Source organism: Cylas formicarius, unplaced genomic scaffold (assembly GCF_029955315.1).
Source record: "Cylas formicarius isolate icCylForm1 unplaced genomic scaffold, icCylForm1.1 PGA_scaffold_8__14_contigs__length_24414737, whole genome shotgun sequence".
NCBI lineage: Eukaryota > Metazoa > Arthropoda > Insecta > Coleoptera > Brentidae > Cylas > Cylas formicarius.
This window is the reverse complement of record NW_026844361.1, coordinates 8,114,843-8,138,608: the sequence shown is the minus strand read 5'-3', so window position 1 is coordinate 8,138,608 and position 23,766 is coordinate 8,114,843. Positions and strand designations below refer to the sequence as shown.

At 36.5% G+C, this 23,766-nt stretch overlaps 1 protein-coding gene and 2 non-coding genes across 3 annotated transcripts in view; 1 reads left to right on the top strand and 2 right to left on the bottom strand.

Annotated features, from left to right (window-relative positions):
* Positions 1-23,766, bottom strand: part of LOC132706764 (unconventional myosin-XVIIIa) — a 124,571-nt gene that overhangs the window by 63,564 nt on the left and 37,241 nt on the right. The gene's annotated exons all lie outside the window — the stretch shown is intronic.
* Positions 18,305-18,421, top strand: Trnal-caa (transfer RNA leucine (anticodon CAA)). The gene is made up of 2 exons: positions 18,305-18,342; positions 18,377-18,421. It is a non-coding gene; the product is annotated as a tRNA-Leu (tRNA).
* Trnam-cau (transfer RNA methionine (anticodon CAU)) lies at positions 18,667-18,739 on the bottom strand. Its single transcript has one exon. It is a non-coding gene; the product is annotated as a tRNA-Met (tRNA).

Here is a 23,766-nt window from a genome sequence, read left to right as displayed (position 1 = left end):
TCTGATTATCCATCTTCGCAGATCGCCGAAACGAACCGTTCCGCCCCCGTTCGAAAGTACTGCCAGTACCATCGTCCCCAGCGTTAGATTTTTTCCTCTCGTCATGGTTTCTCCTCAGTCCGCCGATCCAATTGGTCTCCGCCGATTCGAACACGTCCAAATGCCTAGACTTGGCGTTCGACGCTTTGGTACCGCTCTGGAACAACCTGGCGCAAATGTCGTTCTGCTTCGGTACCGCCTGACTTTTGGATTTGTTTTCCACGGACTCGGTGGAGTCGGACTCGCTATAATTCTCCGAGCTAACGCTAGCTGGCTTCGGTTTCGGCGGTACCGGAGGCTTATTACCGGCGCCCTTGGACGCCCTCAATGACGAGGTTCTCTGAATGGGGCTCGGCGGTACTTTTTGCTTATTGTCCACCGAGTCTAAGGAGTCGGTTTCGCTAAAGTTTTCCGAGCTGTTACTTTTTTTGGTCGGTACCGCCGTGGGATATTTTTTGGAGGGCGTCCTCTGCAAAGGGCTACCGTCGACGTGGTCCGCGGCAGTACTACTATAATTTCCGTGACCGTGAACGGCTCCGTTACATTTGGCGTGTTGGGTGGTACGTTTTTTCGGCTTCGGCGACAGTACGTCATTGTTTCGTAAGGAGCTGGCGAAAGTCGACGCGAACTGGATCATCTTGGTGTTCTTAAAGCGAGACGTAATTATTTTCGCAACCGAGACGCATTTTTTTTAAGTGGTACTACTTGGCTACCGTCAAACGGCGACCGTCGACGAGCACTAACGATTCGGTACTACCATGGTACACATCGATCGATAAAAATTACAGCCATATGTTAGCCGGCCTTGTCCGGAGAGACGGAAAGCAATCACAGAAGAAGCGAAATGGTGACGAATGGGACCAATTAGAACATTAGTATTCAAACTAAAATTAAATCGTTCCAAACAACTTTAGGTAATTAAGCAATTACGATAAGTTAGATTGAGCGCTGCCCGAAAGTGGTGGTACCGCGGGCGAAATTGCACCACAGCCGTGAACACGTTGAATTACATAATTGGCGAAAATTAAATGACGCATGTCCGTTTTGCGTTCAAGTGTATTAACGTCGTAATTAATTAACTACTTCGGTGACGGCTACAACGCGAAGCAAATTGCTTGGAGACCATCGCGTCGTACCGCTGTAATACCCACCACCTGTTCGAAAATAAAAATTTAAATTTAAAGTGAAAATAAGTTCGTGAGAATGGGAAGATGGAGGGAGACACCTTAATAAGTAAGTAAAGTGTGTCTCAAAGTATATCGTTTCGACTTTGGACGAACAATTCTCCAAAAATTACGCCCTTTTTATCTATTGTCACTGGGTCGACCCGAGAACCAATTCATTCAATTCATAGGTAAGGGACAAGACAGAGGCGAATAAAGTAGCTGCCGACCAACACTAGCAGATGCATTAGAGAATTCATTAAATAAGAAGCTTTAATAGAAACTTGCCTACTTACAAAAACGCCAATATCCTCGATAAAGGATATTGTTGTTAACACTGAATTGTTGAATGAAAGAAAAAAACGTAGTGATTTTCAATCTCACCGTCTCATAGTATAACGCGTCCTTAGCAAAAATCAAAATTAGGGTGTGAAAACATACATCAGCGAAAGTAGTAATTTATATGGCAACCATTAGGTAAATTAGCATTTTTTTTTTAATTATAAATATGGGTAATTATATTATTTTATACCCATATTTATTTACTATTAAGTTAATAAAAAAACGAATTCGTCATTTTCTCTATACATTTATAAATTTATACTAACATAATACACTCCTTATATCAGATCTACATTTATCAATTATTGTTAATAATATTGTTATTTCTTGTATGTAACAAAGTGTAGTATTGTTCACCGTTAAAAAATTATGTTATTTAAAAGGAGAATTTTAGATTCTATGCATTGCAATTTTGCATAAAACCTAACATTAATATCAATTAACCATAACACATTATAAAAAGATATGTATTTTTGATTTGAAACTAATATGGAAACAAAACTAACCAAAACTAATACTTTGATTTTGAAATATGTTTGCAATATATTCGTTTCACTCGACCTGGGACTTTAAATATACAGATACCAACTGATTTTTTTTCCAAGCTTTGCCAGAATTTTCAAAAAAAGCATAGACGTAAAAATAAGGCTCATCAATCAAAGAATGTACAAAAGAAGTCTTTTGAACACGATTTTAAGAATACACGTTTTTTTGCTTTCTAAAAGAATATATCGAGCTTTTCGTAAATCTTTACTAAAAAAATCCTATCCTATTAAATCTTGCCGAAAAACAAATTTCGCTAGCCTTATTTCAACACTTTTTTCCAAAAATCTAGCAAAAACCCCTAGGTTCCAAATTTCCATTATTATGGACAATGGTGACCAAGATTTGATAAGAAGGAAAACATATTCCTTTTATCAAAACCAGATTATTGGTACTTTGGATAAACTGAAAACAAAACTAGAACAAAATGAAACCAATATCATAATATCATAACCTCCAATTGGTTTATTTGTAGAATGAGATTTAAATATTGCAAAATAAACAAAAAAAAACTGGTAGTGTAATGTCTAAGATTGCGTACTTGAAGATTTAAATGTCTTCAGGAATTCAAAAAGTATAAATCTGAAAAGAGATGTATAATATCAAATAAAGGATAATTCACGATGGATCAGAAGAGGGATTTTTTTCAAACTGCTTGCTCTTGTCTGCGAAGAATATTAAGGACTCTAGCTTTCACTATCATGAAGATACATATAAAAGATTGCTCGGTTGTCATGGACACCACAAGCTATCACAGCCGCCTGCTATTTCTATAATTGCCGTCCAAAAGACGATATACTTTGAGACATACAAAATCTTACGACGTAAGGCATTTGACAGTGAAGCAATTCCCCACAACACGTCAGTTACGAGAGAATGTCTAATGAATTGAATCGAGTATTGTGCCAACGGAGCTCAGCAGGAACTTTAAAGCTTAATCGCGTCCTGCTACGTCTGACCGCGTGGGTGGTAGCTTTTGTTTAAACAGTTAGATCGATTAATGAAAACGTGGGACTACCGCACTTGTTCGTTAAGGCGATAGTACCGTACTTACACCTCCGAATTGAATTGTCTCGTTAAATGTCAGCGGTTTTTTCGCGTGTGGGCAAATTTTGAATAAGCGACGTCGTTAATTAACGCTCAGTATGTTCGAATGTGTCGCAACGATCAAGTCCGTTTAGGGAATACGAATTCTGTGCCGTTAAGTGGGTAAAAATCGCCGACACACGGCAATTTAAGAAGTAAAGGTCGCCCGTATAACGTTCGAACGTGAGAAAAGTCAGTAAAAAGTGAAAACAAATTGCGGCGAGAGGTGTAAATTTATGTAATTTACGCCTTTGGGGCATCACGTGTGTCTCGCTTTTGCAACGCATAGTATTACCGTCGCTCCAGGCGCCATAGTTAGAAAAATCTATAGCAAGAAACTTCACGTTTGTACTTAAATACTGAAAATACGCAAGGTTTAACTATAACTTGCTCGTTTAGTACCACCAATATTTTATCTCAAATTATTACTACTCCTACTTAGTACTAGCCGGTACTACTACTGAAAACTACATTTAAAAAAAGTCCAATTGTCCATTGCCCTATTATATTTATATTAAAAATAACTCTAATATTCTTCAGTTTCGACTATTACCCAGGTAGTACCGGCTCGCGGTACCGTCTATTAAAAAATGCGACTCGGTTACGTGTAAACGACGAACGAAAAAAGAATTGGGCTGTACCGCCGAATCGACTTTTCATAAACACCCGCGGCACATCTTCGTACACTACCACTGCAAAGTACCACCGTCGACCCTTGGCGCACGATTGGCTAGAGACGCGGAACGCGACCGTCCGACAAGGAAGACAACTCGAAAGTCAATGGAAACATAGACCTCGCGAGTGTGTGCGTGCGTTAAAATGGGACCCTAACGAAATGATAGCTCGGTGGGATCTACGAGATCAATTGTTTACTAATAAACAAGACGTATGCGCGAGCACAACTTCAATTATCTGCGGACCGTATTGTGACCGAAAGTGAAAACGCACGCATGGGCGAGACAGATTTAACCATAAATAAGAAAATTATGAAGTCACAGGCCCATTTACTGAATCGATTTACAATAAGTTAGTAAGTGGGTAAAATTTGATGCAGTTTGATGTATATTGCCAAATAATATTAAATAATCTCTCAATCTTTTAAAAGTTCTATTTTACGACCCAACAATGGGCCTGAAAATCGTAGTATACATGAAAAGGCGCCCTTTTTTAGTCCAAGTCGCCTTCGAATTGGTCTCCATAGTAACGAAATGAGATTCAAAAATTATGACGCCATTAAATTAGGATCCTAAAATAGAATTTGAAGAATACAAATTAGTGGAAAATGGAAGTTTACTCAACGAAGTTGTTTAAGTATCCACAGAAACAGTTGTACCGATTGCGATCCGGACATGATGATCAATAAGAATGTCATAAATATTTGTGAAGATATCTGAAGACATCCAAAAGTATCGACATAAGCAAACATTTTAAAAGGATAGAAAATAATAGCGTTAATGAAAAAAAAAGATACGTAGAATATGCAACAAAAAAACTGAAATAAAACGAACATCGATAAAATTTTAGTAGTATGGGTTGTACTAGAAAAAGGACTAATTGGATATAGAAAAATAGGAATATCATTCATCAATTGTATCTCTTTATTAGTTCCAATAAAGCAAAAAGTAATCGACAAGCCATAAGCATACGTACAGTAGAGAGAAAGAACGAAGAACTACTTTTTAAAATTACCCAACCCAGGGGAATACACGGAACATTGTTGATGTAGTTCGGCGAAATTGAGACATTGTGGTTGGAGTTCATCTCAAGTTGCCTCAATAAGGTTTTTGTTCAGAGTAAGATTGATGCGGCTCATAAAATTTTTGCACGTGCAGAGAGAAACAATCAACTAAACTGAATAATCGTCATAATTTTTAGCTGGCGGTGTGGTCGCAGAATGTTTTATCTTGGGTTTTGCCCTTCTTAGGTTACACATACCAACGCTGGTGATTTGATTTTTATGAAATGCTGCCCGGGATTTATGGCATTGCCGGTCGGCGGCCCAATCGATCAAATAGCCAAGATCCCCATTTCCTCCTCTTCTTTAATGATATACTGGACTGCTCTTCGCTGCTTCTATGGTATCACTGCTTTAATTTCTTTGATTAAACAGAAACTTAACTGACTTTGACTGTTATGTTATACCTTCTTATAAATCCTTTCACTTGTGGGCACATAAATTCTGTAGGAATTACCTAGCAATGACATGGCGATGTGCGCAGCACAGTGGCACTACAGTAAAAGCTCTTCATTCGCGGGATATGTGTTCGAGAAATATGCCGCGAATACAGAAACCGTGAATACGGTGAATGGTAATTTGTATGAGGAATGCGTTAAAAAGAAAACGAATGTGTAAAAAATCGATTTAAGTTTTTGAACATTTTGATTAATTATCTTAAGGCTTAGGAAATGGTTTGAAGAATTTTCTCTTGCTTCGTTCCAGAGATGTCCATAGACCTTCATAAAGGAATCGCAGATCCCATTTGTCTTTCTTGTCATGCCTCTTCTTCAATGGGCTGAAAATTTGGCTCCAAATCGGTTTCTGACAATCTTGCGATTCAAGCAATTCCTAAATTTTTCAAAGAAACTTCCACAGGCTACTGTAATACTTTTTATAAAACTGCTGACGTTTCGCCAATCATCCTGTTGGCTTCTTCAGAGCTTGACTGAAACTTCACTGACTGAATCAGTCGAAAGACATTTTATCATTTCACCAAAATAGTCTTCAAAAACATGCGAAAGGTTGGCAAGCCTTTTAAAAATCTCTTTTCGCTTTCAATATGGACGATTATTAGTTTATTCCTGGAGACACCTGAATATCGATTCACAGGCCTTCTATGAAATCTTGGCGGGCAATTGTCACATTTTTGATATAATCAACATCAACGTCAAAATAAAAGATTTTCTTTTGTACTAGCGAACAATTTTTTAAAAAAGCTTCAAACTAAATTAAAAGTAAAAGTAAAAAAGATACAGAGCTACAAGTTGTGGCCTTATCTAAGCGATATCCCAAATCGAGTATAATGGTTTTGTTGTCAACTTTTCTAAGTAGATGATAACAAAGAAAGCAAAACAAACGGCCACAGAGACATTTAAAATGTCAATTTCCGGTCGGAACTGACTAATAAATGGTCACGGAGGACCAACGTCGTCACTTTTAATTTTTAAGCTTCCTTTTCTGGGGTTCGGGACCCATTGCGGGCCCGAAACTAATATTAGACGCATTTAAAAGTATCACACGTCAAAACAAAATAAAATATGGCGCGTACGCTACACGCACACGGCTTTAATTAGAAACGTTCTTCGACATGGTGAAAAGTCGAAGCAGAATTCGAAGCATAAATTTCCGTTTTACGATTCTAACGAACCCGAGGAGCGTGACATTTCGAGGCGGTACCAGTTTTTCCGGTGGTACCCGGGCCAAAGATTTCGATCGGCGTTTCGCAAAAATATTTAGCCGCGACGCCTACCCACTAATTTAATCGAGCTAGATGAACTACGTTAAGATGGATCCGTATTATGGGTACCAAAAGCTGCCTATTTATTACTTTAGAAAAATCGATGAAATCGAATTTTTCGAAAGTATACGCGCTAGTAATTTTTTTCAGATTTCGGTAACGGTGCGTCGTACAGCGCCGAAAAAAAAAATTTTTTTTCTTGATTCTCTGTTTTCCGTTTCTCCGTTCTCTGTGTCACAGATTTTAATTCAATAACTCTCGAGCCGTTTGAACTAGGTGGTTCAATTTTTGCTCCTTTTTTACCGTCCACTAGGTGCATAAGACATTTGAAAATGGCGGCGATGGGACAATGGCGGCCATTTTTGTTTTTCGATTATCGACCGTTTTTTGGACATTGCTATGAAACACGAACTATTGAAATTGGGAAGGCTGCGGGGTCGGGAAGTATTTAAAAAAAAATCGCGTGTGCAAGGGTCTAAGAAAAGAATCATTTCTCGAAAACGGTTTATGTGATCGAAAAAGTTCTTAAACGAGAAGACGCAGAAGATTCGGCTCCATAAAATTTTATTCCTGAAAATTTTTTAAAAATGTACAGGGTGCGCCGCAAATTCAAACCTGAAAAATGGGATCCCCCTATTATTGGCAATGGCCTATAACTGAAAGACTGTGCTTGGGATGTCAGTTAATTTTACATGGCGGTATATTGTGTTTAAGGTCTTCACCTGTTGCACAGGGTGTTCAAGATATTATGAGCTATATTCAAAAATTAACAGGTGATAAAAAAAGACTTAATCAATTCTCGCAAAGCATTTTTTTAAATTTTTGAATTTTTTTTTTTTTGGGTATATTTTGACTTCCAGAAAAAAATTATTTTCTCGAAAACTATCGTCAAAATTCGAGAACCACGAAACGCGGGAGATCCGGGACCATAACTTTCATTGCAGGCATTTTTTCCATTACATACAGGGTTTTTCGATTATAGACAAAAATCTAAAAGACTCCGAAAATCGTTCTTTTCGCTATTAAATTATTAGCCGTAAATCAAAATTCGTGAAAAATATGGCCAATTGGTTTAAACAGTGTTATAGGCCACACCAAAAGCTACATTTTTTTTTTCATTTACGGTTTTCGTCTATCACATGCGCTGTTCGGGATATTGGAAAAAATGCAAATGAAAATCACCATTTCTCGTTCTCAATCTAGACGCGATGACGTCATTTACTATTACCACGGACTGCATGGTTTCAGAAAACAAGTATTTTCGTGAAAACCACTTACTCAATTGGAAAAAATCATATACCAGGAAACGTGGCTTTTACCTCTATTTCGAAAATTGTTTGAATTATATACAGGGTGTGTCGTTTATGGGCAAAAAATCTGTGGGTAAATTATTGGGGTTAAATGAAAAATTGTTAAAGATGCTATAATTTGATTTGAACAGCATCGTAAACTGTGTCGAGAGAGAGTTTCAGATTTCATCAATTATACAGGGCGCGCGAGATATTTGCAAAAATATCAATCGACAACGCTATTATTTGTACAAATTTAACTTTGAAGTTCGGTGAGACTTGAAAGACACTTTATACAGGGTGTATGCACAATAAAATGACATCGATTTTGCGAAAGTTCCATAGTGGTCCGCAGGAGCACGATAGAAAAACAATGCGTCCCTCTACCACAAGAAACCGCGAAGCGGCTTATCTTTCAAGTAAGAAACTGCTTGGCGACGATTTTTCGAAAGCAATCTTGTTTATTAATGTAATATGAGATAATTTCAATCATGAAATGAGTGAAAATACAAACCGTATATAAATTATTATTTATTATTGACAAATCTTCTGTTAGCTTCTTCAGAGCGTAAATGAATCTGAAGCGAACAGGATGATGATTTTTTCCTGAATTTCCCTACAATGTCATTTTGGAAAAGTTTTTAGGTATATTTTGTTGGAGCTATTGTTCTTTTACATTAAGAATAACAATGACAGTAACCAGCATAGTTTCAGAAAATGGTGGTGATGTGTGCGTCCCTTATACCGATTTTTCCCAAGCCTTTGTCAAGTTTGACTGTTCAACTTAGAAATTTGGGAGGTTTCAAGATAAGATCTTCTTGAGTGGACTTAACAACCGAGTTCACATAGGAACTTAACAAGTTCATCTTGAGACATAGTAAACTTGAACGCGAACTAAAACAGAATTTCTGAGTACTTAAATGTAACTACATAGTTTTTCTAAGCTGAATCTCTCGTGAAATGTGAATATAAAATTAAACAACATTATATTAAAATGTGTTAACGTTGTTATACATGTAGAGGTCATTCTGGACTTTAAAGTGTTGCTCAAATCCCATTAGTAAAGTCTTTAAGAATCCAGCTTCTTTAATTACATTACATTACATATTGCGGAATCGTTAGAAGTTTTCTGGAGTATTAGTCAAAACAATCCGATGTACCACAATTCCGTGGATCGAATCGGGAGTGACCAAATAAAATTCATTAATGTTCTAAATTTTCGTTTCAACAGAATGCAATGCAACAGAAGATACTTTCATCTTTATAAGGGGTGTTTTTTTTTCGATGTATAGAACTTTAAGTTACAATAAAACAACGATGGATTATTCGATTGACGTGAATTTTATTTATCCGAAAGATAATCTTTAATTTTAATTATGATTTCTGGCATATGACCGGCACGGCTGGCGCGGATGTAGTCCAATCTGGACGTCCAATTTTCGATGACTTTTTCCAACATTTGTGGCCGTATATCGGCAATAACACGGCGAACGTTGTCTTCCAAATGGTCAAGCGTTTGTGGCTTATCCGCATAGACCAATGACTTTACATAGCCCCACAGAAAGTAGTCTAGCGGTGTTAAATCACAAGATGTTGGAGGCCAATTCACAGGTCCAAAACTTGAAATTAGGCGGTCACCAAACGTGTCTTTCAATAAATCGATTGTGGCACGAGCTGTGTGACATGTTGTGCCGTATTGTTGAAACCACATCTCCTGGACATCATGGTTATTCAATTCAGGAATGAAAGAGTTAGTAATCATAATTCTATACCGATCACCATTGACTGTAACGTTCTGGCCATCATAGTTTTTGAAGAAGTACGGACTAATGATTCCACCAGCCCATAAAGCGCACCAAACAGTCAGTTTCTCTGGATGTAACGGTGTTTCGACACACACTTGAGGATTAGCTTCGCTCCAAATGCGGCAGTCTTGTTTGTTGTCAACCAGAAGTGCGCTTCATCGCTAAATAAAATTCGCTTATGAAAATCGGGAACAACGGCAATCTCGCTTTGGGCCCATTCGACGAATCTACGCCTTACTTGATGATCGTTCGACTTCAATTCTTGCACGAGTTGGATTTTGTAAGTACATAAACTAAGATCCTTCCGCAAAATCTTCCTCTTCATCTTCCTGTGCTCGATGGCGAATGGACTCATTCGGATGTTCCTCAATGCTACGCTCTCTCTCTTCTTCTGTACGCACCGTACGGCGTCTCTGGGGATGCGAGGAATCAATAAAAGTAAACGTGGTGTGGTTAATCGAATTAACTGCTCTGATGGACGATTTTGTCGACGATAAAATGGACGTAGTGCGCGATACGTATTCCGCACAGAACCATTATTTTCGAAATAGAATTGCACTATTTGCAAGCGTTGTTCAGGCGTGAGTCTATTCATGATGAATTGCCAAACCAAATTGAGAACAAATCACTTGACAGCTGTTAAATCGGGCGCCATCTTGAACAGTAATGCCAACTTAAAGTTCTATACATAAAAAAAAACACCCATTATAATGAGAACTTACTTTTGTCGCTTGCAATAGCTAAAGTCCAGAAGAAAATGTTTTGATATTCTCTTTGTTTATAAGAAAGTAAATAATTTTATCCACTCGGAGTTTTGTATGAACTATATTCTTTTTAATGCTAGGCCCTCATCCCCTTCGGAACAAACTAACTTTGACGATGCCTATAAAAACTTGGCCATAGCTTTTCTAAACGGTGTTGATCTAGAATTGGTCGATTCAAAGCCACACGGGAAAATATTGAAAATAGAATTCGCGACGTTTGTCACCAAAAGTCAAGCTTCACCTCTAAAAGCGAATGAACATGTGTATCAAATCTTAATCTAATCTTCAATCATTTTATTTCAAAAAACAAGGTAAAGATGCGGAAAGATTATAATTTTAGCATAACAAATTAAGATTAATTAGAACATATCTAGCAAGAATGGTAGGTTTTTAAATCCCGCTTTTGCCACAATAATACCATAGGGAGTTTGCAATATAAAAAATATGGGATACTCTATTTTGAAAATTGGACACTTCGCGAATATTTCATGGCCAAACTTCCATACGAAACCAGTTCTTATTCATACCAAATACCAACAGTGTCGTTTCTTAAATCACCGCCAAAAAGCAGTTTTAATTTTAAATTTGAATAATTTAAAAATTTTGTATTTTGTAATAACACATAGATTCCATAAATAAAATAAAATACCGCAGGACTCATCCTGCGTCCATAACGGATGGATGGATAGGATTCGCTTCGCTCGTCAAAGTTGAAACTTTACATTCAGCTGCATTTAAATGAAAGTACGTTATTTCTCTACCATTGTACCACTATGTTTAGTTAATGACTTGACAATTTTCAAATGAGCCTATTCTACAAAGTTTCCTAAAATCATCTGCGAAAAACACGATAACTCAGATAAATCAACAATAAATACATCAAATAACAAAGATCTCATATTAAAACTGTGAGGTGCACCAGATGCGTAATTCTACTCAAGGAAGAAGCGAAAAGTTTGTTAAGTTGATTACTAAAAGCTATTTTGTCAAACTTTTATAGAATGATATGGTCTAAATATCCTGTCAAAAGAACAAATTCTAAAGCAACTTGTTATGGCATTATAGAATGGAACACATATGGTCTGTTCATAGATATAAGAAAGTTACCAATTGTTTTTGAATGGGATTATCCAAGGGTGGTCATTAACAGACAATGCAACAAGATTATTACCTAAAGTTTTGGAATTTAAATTCAGGTAAAATTGTGGTCCGTAATACAAAATATTTTTATACCTACCTGTGTTTAATATTCTTTGGTTTGGTATACTACTTAGTTTAAGTTTATTAGTAATCATTCTTATTTCGTGTGTAATGCAGCGTGTGTTGAATCGTGTGCGAATTATACAAAATATGTGCGAGTCTAGTGTATCTCAGGAGATGCTCCAGCCCAAATGTAGAAAACACTATTCTATTGAGACTAAGGAACTTATAAACAATGTTTATTTGCCTCTCATTGAACGTAGTGCCAGCAAGCAAGCATCTTTAGAAGAAACGGCCACATTGACGAAAATTTCAACATCAACTCTACGGAAAATTGTGAGCGAGGAAAAAAAGAAGCGATGCTGACATTTTCTCGAGTGTAGATGAAAGTGGTCAAGATATAATACGGCATAAAATTTACCAGTTATACGAGGAACAAAGCGTGCCTACATTAGATATCTTAATTAGGCGGCTTGAAAAAGATGAAACCGGTGTTAAATGTGGCAGAACTACCTTATGGAAGTGTATTCAACACATGGGTTTTAGATTAAAAAAAATTAACACAACGCAAGTTTTAATGGAATCTTTTAGAATTCGGAAATGGCCACTGGAATATCTAGAAAAAAATAGGATTTACAGAGAACAAAGGCCAATTATTTACTTGGATGAAACCTGGTTCGACACTTATGATACCCCTGAAAAGGATTGCGTTGACTCAACTGATAAGTGTAAAACAAACGCGCCATCAAAAAGAGGTAAAATAATAACTATTTTGCATGCTGGCTCTAAAGATGGTTGGATTTTTTGCGAAAAATATTAAAGATTCTTGTCTGGATTACCATGAAGGCACCACCGCTGATTTATTTGAAAGTTGGTTTAAAAACTAGTTCCAAACATTCCTCCTAATAGCGTCATTGCAACTGACAATGTAAGTTATCACAGTAGACAGTTGACTAAAACCCCTTCCTCATGTGACACAAAAGCAACAATCCAAAACTACATTTACTTTCACGAAGATTATACCAAAAAGCAATTAATTGAGGTTCTTACCACTGTATATTTAATCCCATTGAACATGTTTGGCACCAACTGAAATCTGCCATTCGCCGTAACAATCTTTTTCCCCTTGTGAACCCCAATGTCCTCAAACTTATAGAAACCCTCCACAAAGTTGGACAAATTCTGTTAATCATATAGAAAAAGCGGAACAATCGTATATCCATATTGGAAATAAATTAGAACAAATAATAAATAGAACAATCGATGATAGCGATAGTGACCCTGATATATTATGTGAATAATTTTAAATAATTTAAGTAGGCAATAAAAATAATTTGTAATTTTATTTTAGATTTAAACATAAACAAATATTGTTTAGTATCTTTCCTAACAAAAAAAAAAATAAATAAATTCTAAGCAAAGTATGGACCTGTTCGGCCATATTTCATTCTTACAGTTTGCCCGGCTCTTTCCTTATCAGTTAGTCACTTATCTGTGAACAGACTTTACCTCTAGCTCTATCCTTCATCACAATTCGAAAATTCGAAATTAATTGAATTTGGTAGCGCTTAGATTTGCCGGTACCGCTTATATTGAAAGCCCCAAAAGGTCTGATAAATTCCTAATGCCAAAATACGTTCATTTAGAGCAACTTACATTAGTCCGAACGCTTTGAGCTTATTACTTGAAAATGGTTTTTGAAGTCCAAATTCCTTCACCAAGCAAGAATAAAATACGAAGTTTTTTTTTAAATCACCTAAAAGGTGACAATAATTCTTTTTATTCCAAATAATTTGGAATACCTGATCAATTTAGGTAGCAAAATACTACGGCACAAGAAAGCATTCGCCTTGGTCGTACCGAGTGTCGCAAGAAGATGCAAAATCGGATTTGCATAATTGGTAATGATTTGTTTGTATTTCTCGGTAATCGGCTCATTGTCTAGAAACATCTGGCCGACAAATGAATGCCAAATGAGCACTGAATCGTGCGGCGCAGAACAATGACGGTACCGCTCGGTTAGAAATGACCATTCGAATATCTCTAATCGGAAAACGCTCAAAACGACAGGGAAAATAAACGAACTATGACCAAATTGCGAGTGTAAGGTGGTACGGAATGTGATGCCGAAATGGGTTTTATCGCCTCGCATGTACCCCGTTGGTATTGCGTTTGCATAAACGCCGCATACCTCGTCCGAAACAATAAACAATCGGCAATGACGTAACTATTAACAATTTTTTAACGCGAAGGTCGATCGCCAACCTTAATGGACACGAATACCAAACGGCCGTTTTGCTCGCGCAACCGGTATATTGACAAGGATCTATGTATAACGACTAAGATTGAGACACGCGCCGATCCCACTTCTGAGATTTGAAAACAACGCCTTACAAAGCATTTTTTTAGACGAGCGATAGGGTGAAATGAATGTCTTTATATCTAGTTGTCTAGGAATAATATAATTTCTGGTGGAAATATATCTTAAAGATACCGTATACAGGGTGTCCCAATCGTACGTCCGCGGCTGATATCTGAGAACCCGTTGGCGATAGAAAAATTCATTTAAAATTAGAAAATTGCGCAGATGATTAAGACACATAACCTAAAATTAATTTATAAATATAGGATGTCCAATAAAGTTATTTTTTCATATCGAGCACCCTAACCACCCTTAATTTTTGAAATCTCTCGTTAATTTTAGTTCTCACATATGTTACTTCTAAAATAAGTAGCTTTTTAAATATTTACAATTTTCCAAAAAAAAAGAACTGAATGCAAGGTCTTTTTAAAAAAACATGTTATGTATAAATACTGCTTACGGTTCATGTACTTAAGGAAAAGCAGTTAGGTAGCGCTATACAGGGTGACTCAAATATTGGTAAAAAATAAAGAAACTTCAAACACCTTAACAATTTTTCTAAAATGTAGTGCCACATTTTTTATTTTACGCTATAATATCATAGTCGCAGTGTCCGAGTTATTGACATTTTTGTTTTTATTGTGTTTGTTGTTAATGTTTTATTATTCTAATAAGTGGTTAATAATTATAGACAGGCAGTAATTATTTAATACTGTGTCCATTGGAAGAAAATGTTAGTTACACCTGAAAGTACAAACATGGTCTTGACAATCCAAAAGTGATACTTTTTACAAAACTTCTGGATTCCTCCTGCATCGGTTTTTGCTGAGTCGAACTTGCTGACGTTTCGCCAATCATCCTGTTGGCTTCTTCAGAGCTTGACTGAAACTGGCTCGTATTTTACTCTGTACCTGCTTTTATATTGTTTGAAAGGGGCGGAGCTAAATGAGAGGCATAAACACCGTCTCGGATGACTGATTCCCATATTGGTGACAGGTAGACACCTGAGTCGCAGTTAAGATTGTTAGGTTGTTTATAGATTTCTATAGACTCTCGGATTTTTCGTTGCTAGAAAAACTGATTACATGCAAGAATTTTAGTTTTATCCAATGAAATTTTATGTCCAGTTTCATGAGTGCGGTCCGCAACAGCTGATGAGTTTATATGTCTTAGTCGTGAGGCCCATTCGTATTCTTTGAGTATTGTTGATATTTTTAGTCCGGTATCTCCAATGTATTTTTTGCCACATATGCATGGAATGCTGTAACCTCCTGGCATCTCAAATGGAATTTTGTCTTTGACGGACCGAAGCTGTTGAGAGATTTTTGGGCAAGTGGTAAATCTAGTTTTGACGTTATACTTCTTTAGAACTTTTGATATGTGGTCAGTGATGTTTTGAATGTAAGGAAGGACCACAGTGGCAAGTGTAGGATTGCTTTCGGCCTCATTGCTATTGAAAGGTTGTGGTGAAGTGTATTTATTGATGGAACGCTTAATATCTTTAATGTGGAAATTATTAGAGTAGAGGTAAGGTGTTTTAATTATGGGTTCAGTGACTAAGGCTGAGATAGTTGTAAACAAGAGAGTTGATAACCGATGATTTTTGGGCCGGATGGTGATGTGATCGGTCTGTGTGCATAGGTTTTCTGTAAACGCAATGACCCAATGACCCATGAAACCGGACATAAAATTTTATTCGATAAAACTAAAATCTTGCGTGTAATCAGTCCTTCTACCAACGAAAAATCCGAGAGTCTATAGAAATCTATAAACAACCTAACGATCTCAACCGCGACTCAGGTCTCTACCTGCCACCAATATGGGAATGAGTTATACGAGACGGTGTTTATGCCCCTCATTTTCATTTTCAGCAGGTACAGAGTAAAATACGAGCCTGTTTCAGTCAAGCTGTGTGTGTGTAGAAATTTTGTAAAAAGTATTACAGTAGCATGTAGAAGTTTCTTTGAAAAAAAAAATTAAAAAGTAGTTATTATCATGTATAAAATATGTTACTTGCAACTATTTTTTTTTATTAACAAATTTAGAACACAACTGCCAAATGTTTGTTAAATAAACTAACTCAGAATAATTCTAAGCATTCCAATAATAATAAGCATTCGAAGGAGTCGACGAAGAGCCAGCGAAAATCGACCGACCTCGGGATACACTAGTATCACGAGAACGAGATTGAAATGCATAACTTAATGGCCCTAATGTTTGTCTATGCAAAGGGCGTATTTCATGTACGTGCGCGTTAAAACAAATTTGATTTGCATGATCATTGTTTCAAAAATGCGGTAAACATTTCCCTTGTACATAATGATTTTTTTTATTAGAAATATTGATCTTTGTTTAATTTGTATAACAAAGAAAAATAATATTTTATGTTAATCAAACCAACATACCATAATTCAGATATATCGAATATGATAGATAGGTTTGTTTATATTGATAGTTAATCAAATAGTTAAACAAAGCATGAGTTTACATTTATGGGAAGTCCTGTATATATAAAACCACCCTGTATATAAAAGAAAACGAATGAGCTTTAACAACGTATATATGGGGAAGTTTAATTTTAAACACAAAGCATGAAATGTAGAACTTTAGCGGCTTAACTTCAGTCAGGCTGAGTATAGACTCAACCGTTAGGTTATACGGTTGCCATTTTGCAACCGATAATTACGGCAGGTCCGCGACCTTTCGAAAATTAAAAACGCGAAATGTCGCGCAAAAATGAGTGTTCCATGGGCCACACCTCCGCAATAATCGCCATCCTTGAAATTGGAAACGGATTGCCAACGTTACGGACATTTTCATCAACATTCGGTCCTTCGAGCCGGATTAACCAAATCGTAAGGGGGCTTAGCGAAATTCCACGCTGACAAAATCAGAGATGCGTTAGCGCATTCTATAAATACGATCTCGGGCGGAAGTTCGCGTCGTACGATCGCCATTAAAATTTCGAAACACGTAACGTATGGTAAATCGTTAGGGACGAAGATGGTATGCATGTATACGTGGAGATATTTTAGCCGTACAAAAATTACTGACGGCTACGCGATAAAGATCCATCGCCCGGGTGCGGTTTTAATTTGCTTTTATATATTTCCTCAAAGTTGAGTGACATGGGACCTCCGCGAAGAAAGTGCCTCGTGTATGTGCCTGCGGGTAGACCGCATATGCAGGAGCGAAATCCACACACATCGAATTACGCAAATGTACTGGGTGTTTAATTAATACTTATAAGAACTTAATGGGTCAATCTTTGAGCAAGTTGATTTAGATGCCTTGGTCATGATCAGAATGTCAGATATAAGGTCATTAGGTCCACTGATATATTATACTTTCGTCTACCGAATGCCAAGCAAATAATAATAATCATTGATCAAAAAATAGTGATTTGGAAATTGCTGAAAAATGGACTGTAAATGTACAGTGTTATTTGTAATTGGAAGGTTTAAAAAAAACTCTTTTTGACAAAAAACATATATTATGTTTAGGCTAACAAACAGTTTCTTAAAATAAAGAGACACTGGCCAAATATAAGGAAACAACATCAACCAATGGACTTTAGATTACATTTACATTAGCATGTCAGGTTCCCGATAGCTAGAAAGTGAAAAACTGAGCCTACAAAGTCAATTTTATTTAATGCGAAAGTGTTGTTGTTGCTGTTGTTAACGACCAATACCGATTTGTGAAATAAAAGCTAAGAGTATAGCAAGCAAATATTGATTAAATTACATTAAAGTAAATAAATGTTAAACAACGCATAATAATATGGTCGGTTAATCATTAAAGATTTGACTTTAAAAATTCATATAGGTGACGATAGGGATCCATTTGGATCGCTCGATCTCATCAGTATACTAATTTGCGTTTGATTTCGCTTTCCTTTTTAGTGCCGACTTGTCCAAACTCCCTGTGGTAGGTACTAATAACTATAATTCAATAATGCAACCACTACGATCCATTCGAAACTTAAATATGTATCAAACGCCTAATGCCAATGACTAATGGATAAAATTTGAAATAAATAATATGACAGAACTTGATGCGTCGAGACAAAAAAATTACTACCAGGTAGTATTCTCTTAATCTGAGGAATTACTCGAAATTCTTTTAAATAAAACAAACCTAAAATAGGTGTTCAGAGGCCACTAAAAGGCTACTTGCGGCAGTGATAGACAGAAGATAAAATTTAAATTCTATTATTGACCAAGACATACAGTTTCACGCAAATTTCTTTGCATGTCAGGATGGCCGAGCGGTCTAAGGCGCCAGACTCAAGGTTAACCTTGCCTACACTGTGTAGGTATTGAGCGTTCTGGTCCACTCTGTGGGCGTGGGTTCGAATCCCACTCCTGACAACACTTTTTTTTTTTCTTTTTAAAAATTGTTTTCGCAATTACTGTCAAATCGAACTGGCGAAGATACAACCACCACTTTTACACGTGAAAATAAATTACCCAGTTATATTAAAAGAGCAAAATAAAATACGAAGATGACCTTTTCTTATATTACAATCTTTCCTTATCCCATTATTCCGAAAGCTCTTTTGCAAAATTTCAGCCCATATCAATTATTCTTCGTCGAAAAAATTGACAAAAATTAATGCCCCGGGTGAGGATCGAACTCACGACCTTAAGATTATGAGACTTACGCGCTGCCTACTGCGCTACCGAGGCTATGAACGACTCTATCCAAATTATCGTAGGCGCTAAAATTATATAGAGTCAAATACGTATTTTCTGAACACATTGCTTTCTTACTGGCGTTAAAAAAATGGCACCACAGAAGCGCAAAATACCGACGACCTTGGTACCGGTATTCAATAACCAGATTCCTATTTGCGATAACAATATCTTGCGCATACTTATTGACTGTGTGATGCAATACGGCTCATTTGAATAATCAAATCGAATCAATGTTAAACAAACCCGGAGTCCGTTTACTGGAAGACGCGCGCAGAACCTGCTTCGTCATTTAACGATCCGAATTAGGTATTAAAAAGTTATGGTTCGGTTTCGCACGAACCTAAGGCGTTGTTTACACCATCAACCGAATAATTACGGTAAACAGCGCCACCTGCGTCCTAATTGCTGCCGGAGGCATTGGTCGGCATTCTTCAATCGTTTTGCGTAACCCAGAGAAAGGTAAATCCGAATATTTATGTGGTAAAGTGCGTCTCAAAGTGATATGGCTTGATCTACTGAATTGTCGAAGCCTTCGAGCGATCATTGCCATTTTCCAAGCCATTTTCCAATAGGCACGCGATCTGAATAGAAAACATTTATGCTTGGTGCTGGAAAATATATGCCTAGAAGGGTTCCAAAATGATATAGTTTTTAATTCGAAATTGGATCTTGGTAAAATCCGATTTTTTAATTTTTACAAACTACGCTTATTCGACATGTTCACTTTTAACAGAGCCATCTGCGGGTAATCAAATTCACTATACTTGCACCAAGTTATGCCCGGCGCATCCGCCTTAAACCAAATTCAAAACCTTATAGCCGTAATTACCAGTGATTTTGGCAAAACAAATATTTTTTTACAAAGCATCTTACCCCAATTGCTAATTTGTGGTAAAAATGTTCAAAAATTGCAAAAAGACATCCGCTAGAACGCTTTAAATCTTTTTCTAAATATAGAGTCTGCCAAGATATGGTTCTCTAGTATAGAAATATTAGAAACCATAACAGATACGAAGATTATTAAATTAGAAAAAAGATGCAAAATTAAAAGGTTAATAACGTGCTGTTGTGGAAACTAAAAAAATCCCGTTACTTCCAAAGATACGACCAAAATTCCGTTGTCCACTCATCCGGCGCATCCACCAGTTTTCAAATACCAAGCGATAAATATTATTTTAAGTAATTTTCTTAAAACACCAAAGCCTTTTCCGATACAACCGACTTACAAAGAAAATACACATTTTGGAAGGCTACTAGAGCTTTCAATTCGCAAAATGTAAACTTACGTAAGAGCATCGCAATGTATAGCAAAGATCGTGCACGCGCCTATTTCCTAGTCACGAAGCGCCATATAAATGGCGTTTCACGGTGGTTTCGCCAACTTTATATAAGGTTTCGCGAAATTTTGGTAAAAAAAAATTTAAAATATTTGAACGAACCACTTACGAAATTATGCTTTCTTTTAAATTACTATTTTCAGGAGGTACTTCAATAAATGACCATGAGGTTCTTTGACACTATCTTTCCCGCCCACTTTTCGTGCATCGATGTGTAAAAGGCCATTCACCACATCATTTACGCGCTTTATAGACAACTTCATTTCCCTAAGATCACTCAAACTCTTCCACCTAGAGCCAAACGTAAATATTGCCCGCCTGTTTTAATTTGTTTTCCTCTTAAATCACTACCCAAGGGTGGTCGCTATACATAGAACTACTTCTTCTTCTTGGCGTTACATTGCCGTTGGGCAATTTAAAGAAGGACATTCGACCATTGTCGATTTCCGTCGTCGATATATAGATTTCACGCATCCATTTTTAAAGTCTTAATTTCAACAAGCCGAAATATTGAGGGCGATATATAGAGTATAATTCGTTTTCGTGTGGCAAACCATTTGGTATAACCGTATTATTATTACGCTAGCGAAAATGTCTACATTATATTAGTTCGTATAACATACATAAATATTTTATTAGTCGTTTTTATGTTGGTACTTTCACCAAGTGGTACCACTTTGGTGGCCACTAGTACCAGGAAAACTTATTGCGAAAGTAAAACCTACGCTAAGTAATTCGGTTGTAAATATCGATGACGTCACACGACTGCCCCTATGCTAAAACCTCGTTTTTTCGTTCGGTAACCCGCTCGTGCGGCTTGTCGCCCCCCGGCCCGCGTAAACATTAAAGTAGCAGCTCGTTACACATTATTTTACATAAAATTAATAGTAATACCGTCAAATGAGCCCCATAACGTGCATAAACTATCAGCCGTTAGCGGCTGCCAAGGTGTGAATATCATTTCCAATAAAAATAACTGTATTCTCTGAAACCGGACAGTGGCGTAGAGTAACCTCCAGAACGTTTAAATTTAAAAAAATCTGTTTTTCCAATTATTTAAAATAAAAGAGGCATTGCTTCTAGCTAAATACTATGCAAGCTTTATGGTTCATGCCGGTGGGCGGACGCGCGCTAACCACACATAAATACCACTATAAGTACAGTTAGCTCATTGTCCGATGAAACATTGTGACTGTCTTAACGGGCATGCGTTAATTACGCGCGTGTAATTTCTCTCGAATAGAATCGCGTAATTGCCCATATTCGCCGTAATAGTGTTGCGTACGCGGAGTTATTTGCGACGTTGCCGTCGCTCGTCGAAAAGAAAAAAAAAACACTCTCGAGCCTTCCCCGTCGTTATTTTCGATAATACTTGATGCGTTCTCATTTCATCATATCCATTAGATTTCGTCGATTTCATCGACAGTATTTGATGAGTTCGAAATAATTTAAATTTACACTAAAAGTAAACATTGTTTTGTAAAAATACAAACATTCATGTGATTTCAAAATGAGCTAGGTAAATTTAGAATGGTCTCGACAGCTGGTGAACTTGGATCTAACTTTTGGTTTTAATAGGACTGCCAACGGCGGATGTTGGTGATTAGTGGCTAGACGTGGTAAATTTTACCAACCACATTAACAAATCGGATCACGTGATCACCGAGCAAGTGATGCAGGCAGAATCCAGACGGTGTTTGTACAGTGCAGCCATTTTTCTATTATGTAAGGTTAACATGCTCAATTGTTGTTGAAAGAAAATGTAGTTCAAGTTAACAAGGTAATGCAAATATGCATCAATGCAATTATCTTTTAAAATAATATCTTATTTTCATCCAAACGATTAATAAAAGAACACTTTTTACTATGTTGAGAGTGACAAATTTATGTATTTGCTTGACTTCTATTTATGGTAAAACCCTTTTAGAAATATTTTCTTTATTTATTTATAATTTATTTACTTATTATTTATATTAATATAATAAAAACTAGGGAATACTACAAAAACACGATAAGAAATTTGGTTTATTTTCTTGTAAACTATTTCCACTAATATTTGGGAAAAATACATATACCTCATGGTAAAACACATAAGGTATTCAATATATATAAATATGTAAACTTAATATTGAGTCAATAGTGTAATTTCATTATAATAAAACCAAGCTTACAAGTTAATAATTACAGATTTAATGCAATAATTCACAGTTAGTGGTAAATTTACACTACAAAATTTCCCATGAAAAATATTTAATCACATGCTGAATGTAGATGGCTGATGTGGCATACGGTTGGCCACAGATTTACCTTTTTTATCAAAGTGGCGGAAGACGGCAAGACGAAGAAGCAGTTCTACGTGTATTCAAAATACAAAAATTCTCTATAGTTTTTAGTAGGCGCTGAATGGTTGACGATGGTCCTATATTGCCGATGACCTGCATTTTAATTGTGTAGAAATAAACTGGTATTTGGTTAGTTTCTGTTATTCTATTGTTGAGTTGATAGAGAAGAGAGCATATACGTTTTTATACTATTATTTAAAAATATGCACATAAGAGAGAAAGTGCAACTTGGCAACAGTGGACTAGCCTTCTTAATTTTTTCGCTAATTCACCGTGTATATTTTCGTCGAGTTCCTTATTGTGCCCGAAATCCGGAAACGTCAGACGGCATGATACGAGTCAATTGATTGGTATTTCGACTGAATGACGTGGAGATCCTTATCTCGATGCGGAGACAATTGAAACAGGCGATAAAAACCGCAAAGTAAAGGCCGACTTAAATTGTGGGAGTAATAAACGATCGGGCCAAAGTGGTTGCGGAAAATAAAAGTGCATTCGGTACCGTCGTGGGGCCATTACCCACTAACCTTTCGATTGCTCTTTTGCCGCGTTGCCAAATGTAACAATACCACGCGGCCTTAGAGACAAACACCCACTTCTACTGAAAAATTAGTTATTTAAGCGGAAACAGCAGGTCAGAACTCAGTATTCAGGAGTTCCCTAGGGGTCTTATATTAGATCCCCTTTTATATACATACATTATATATGTTTTATATTCCTAAGGTTTCTAAATTTTGCGAATCTCCGGCCTATGCAGATGATAATCGGTTAATACATGCTTTTGGCAGAGAAATTTTAGCGAATGTGAATAAAGATTTGGATAGCTTATTAGGGTATAAACAAAAACACAATATAAGATTAAATACTACCAAAATGCATATTTTTTAAACCTGCTTTTTGAATCAAATCCGCAAAAAACTTAGTTCTTGATACATCACAAGCTATTAAATATTATCTTATAATGCCCTTAAAACTTTATATTCTAATAAAGTATGTGAGGCTTCTATTCTACCTAAACTACTGACCTTGGTATATTATTATATCTTCTTATAACTTTACAATTTTTCGTTTACTTTGTAACCTCCGAAAATATGAATATCATAGAAGATCAATGAATTATTTTGGCTAAAAGTACATATCCCTTTCTCGTTCTTACATCCAAACATAGCGCTCAAAAGAAAAATGAACAGATCGTAATCACAATATAAAAATAAGGACAACAAGTGCGGTAAACGGCATTTGACTCACGAGTTTTTAATAAAAGAGTGAGTTAAAAAGTTTACTGAACGTGTTGCATACTATACTTTTTCTACGACCGTTAGTTTTGCTTAGCAAATAC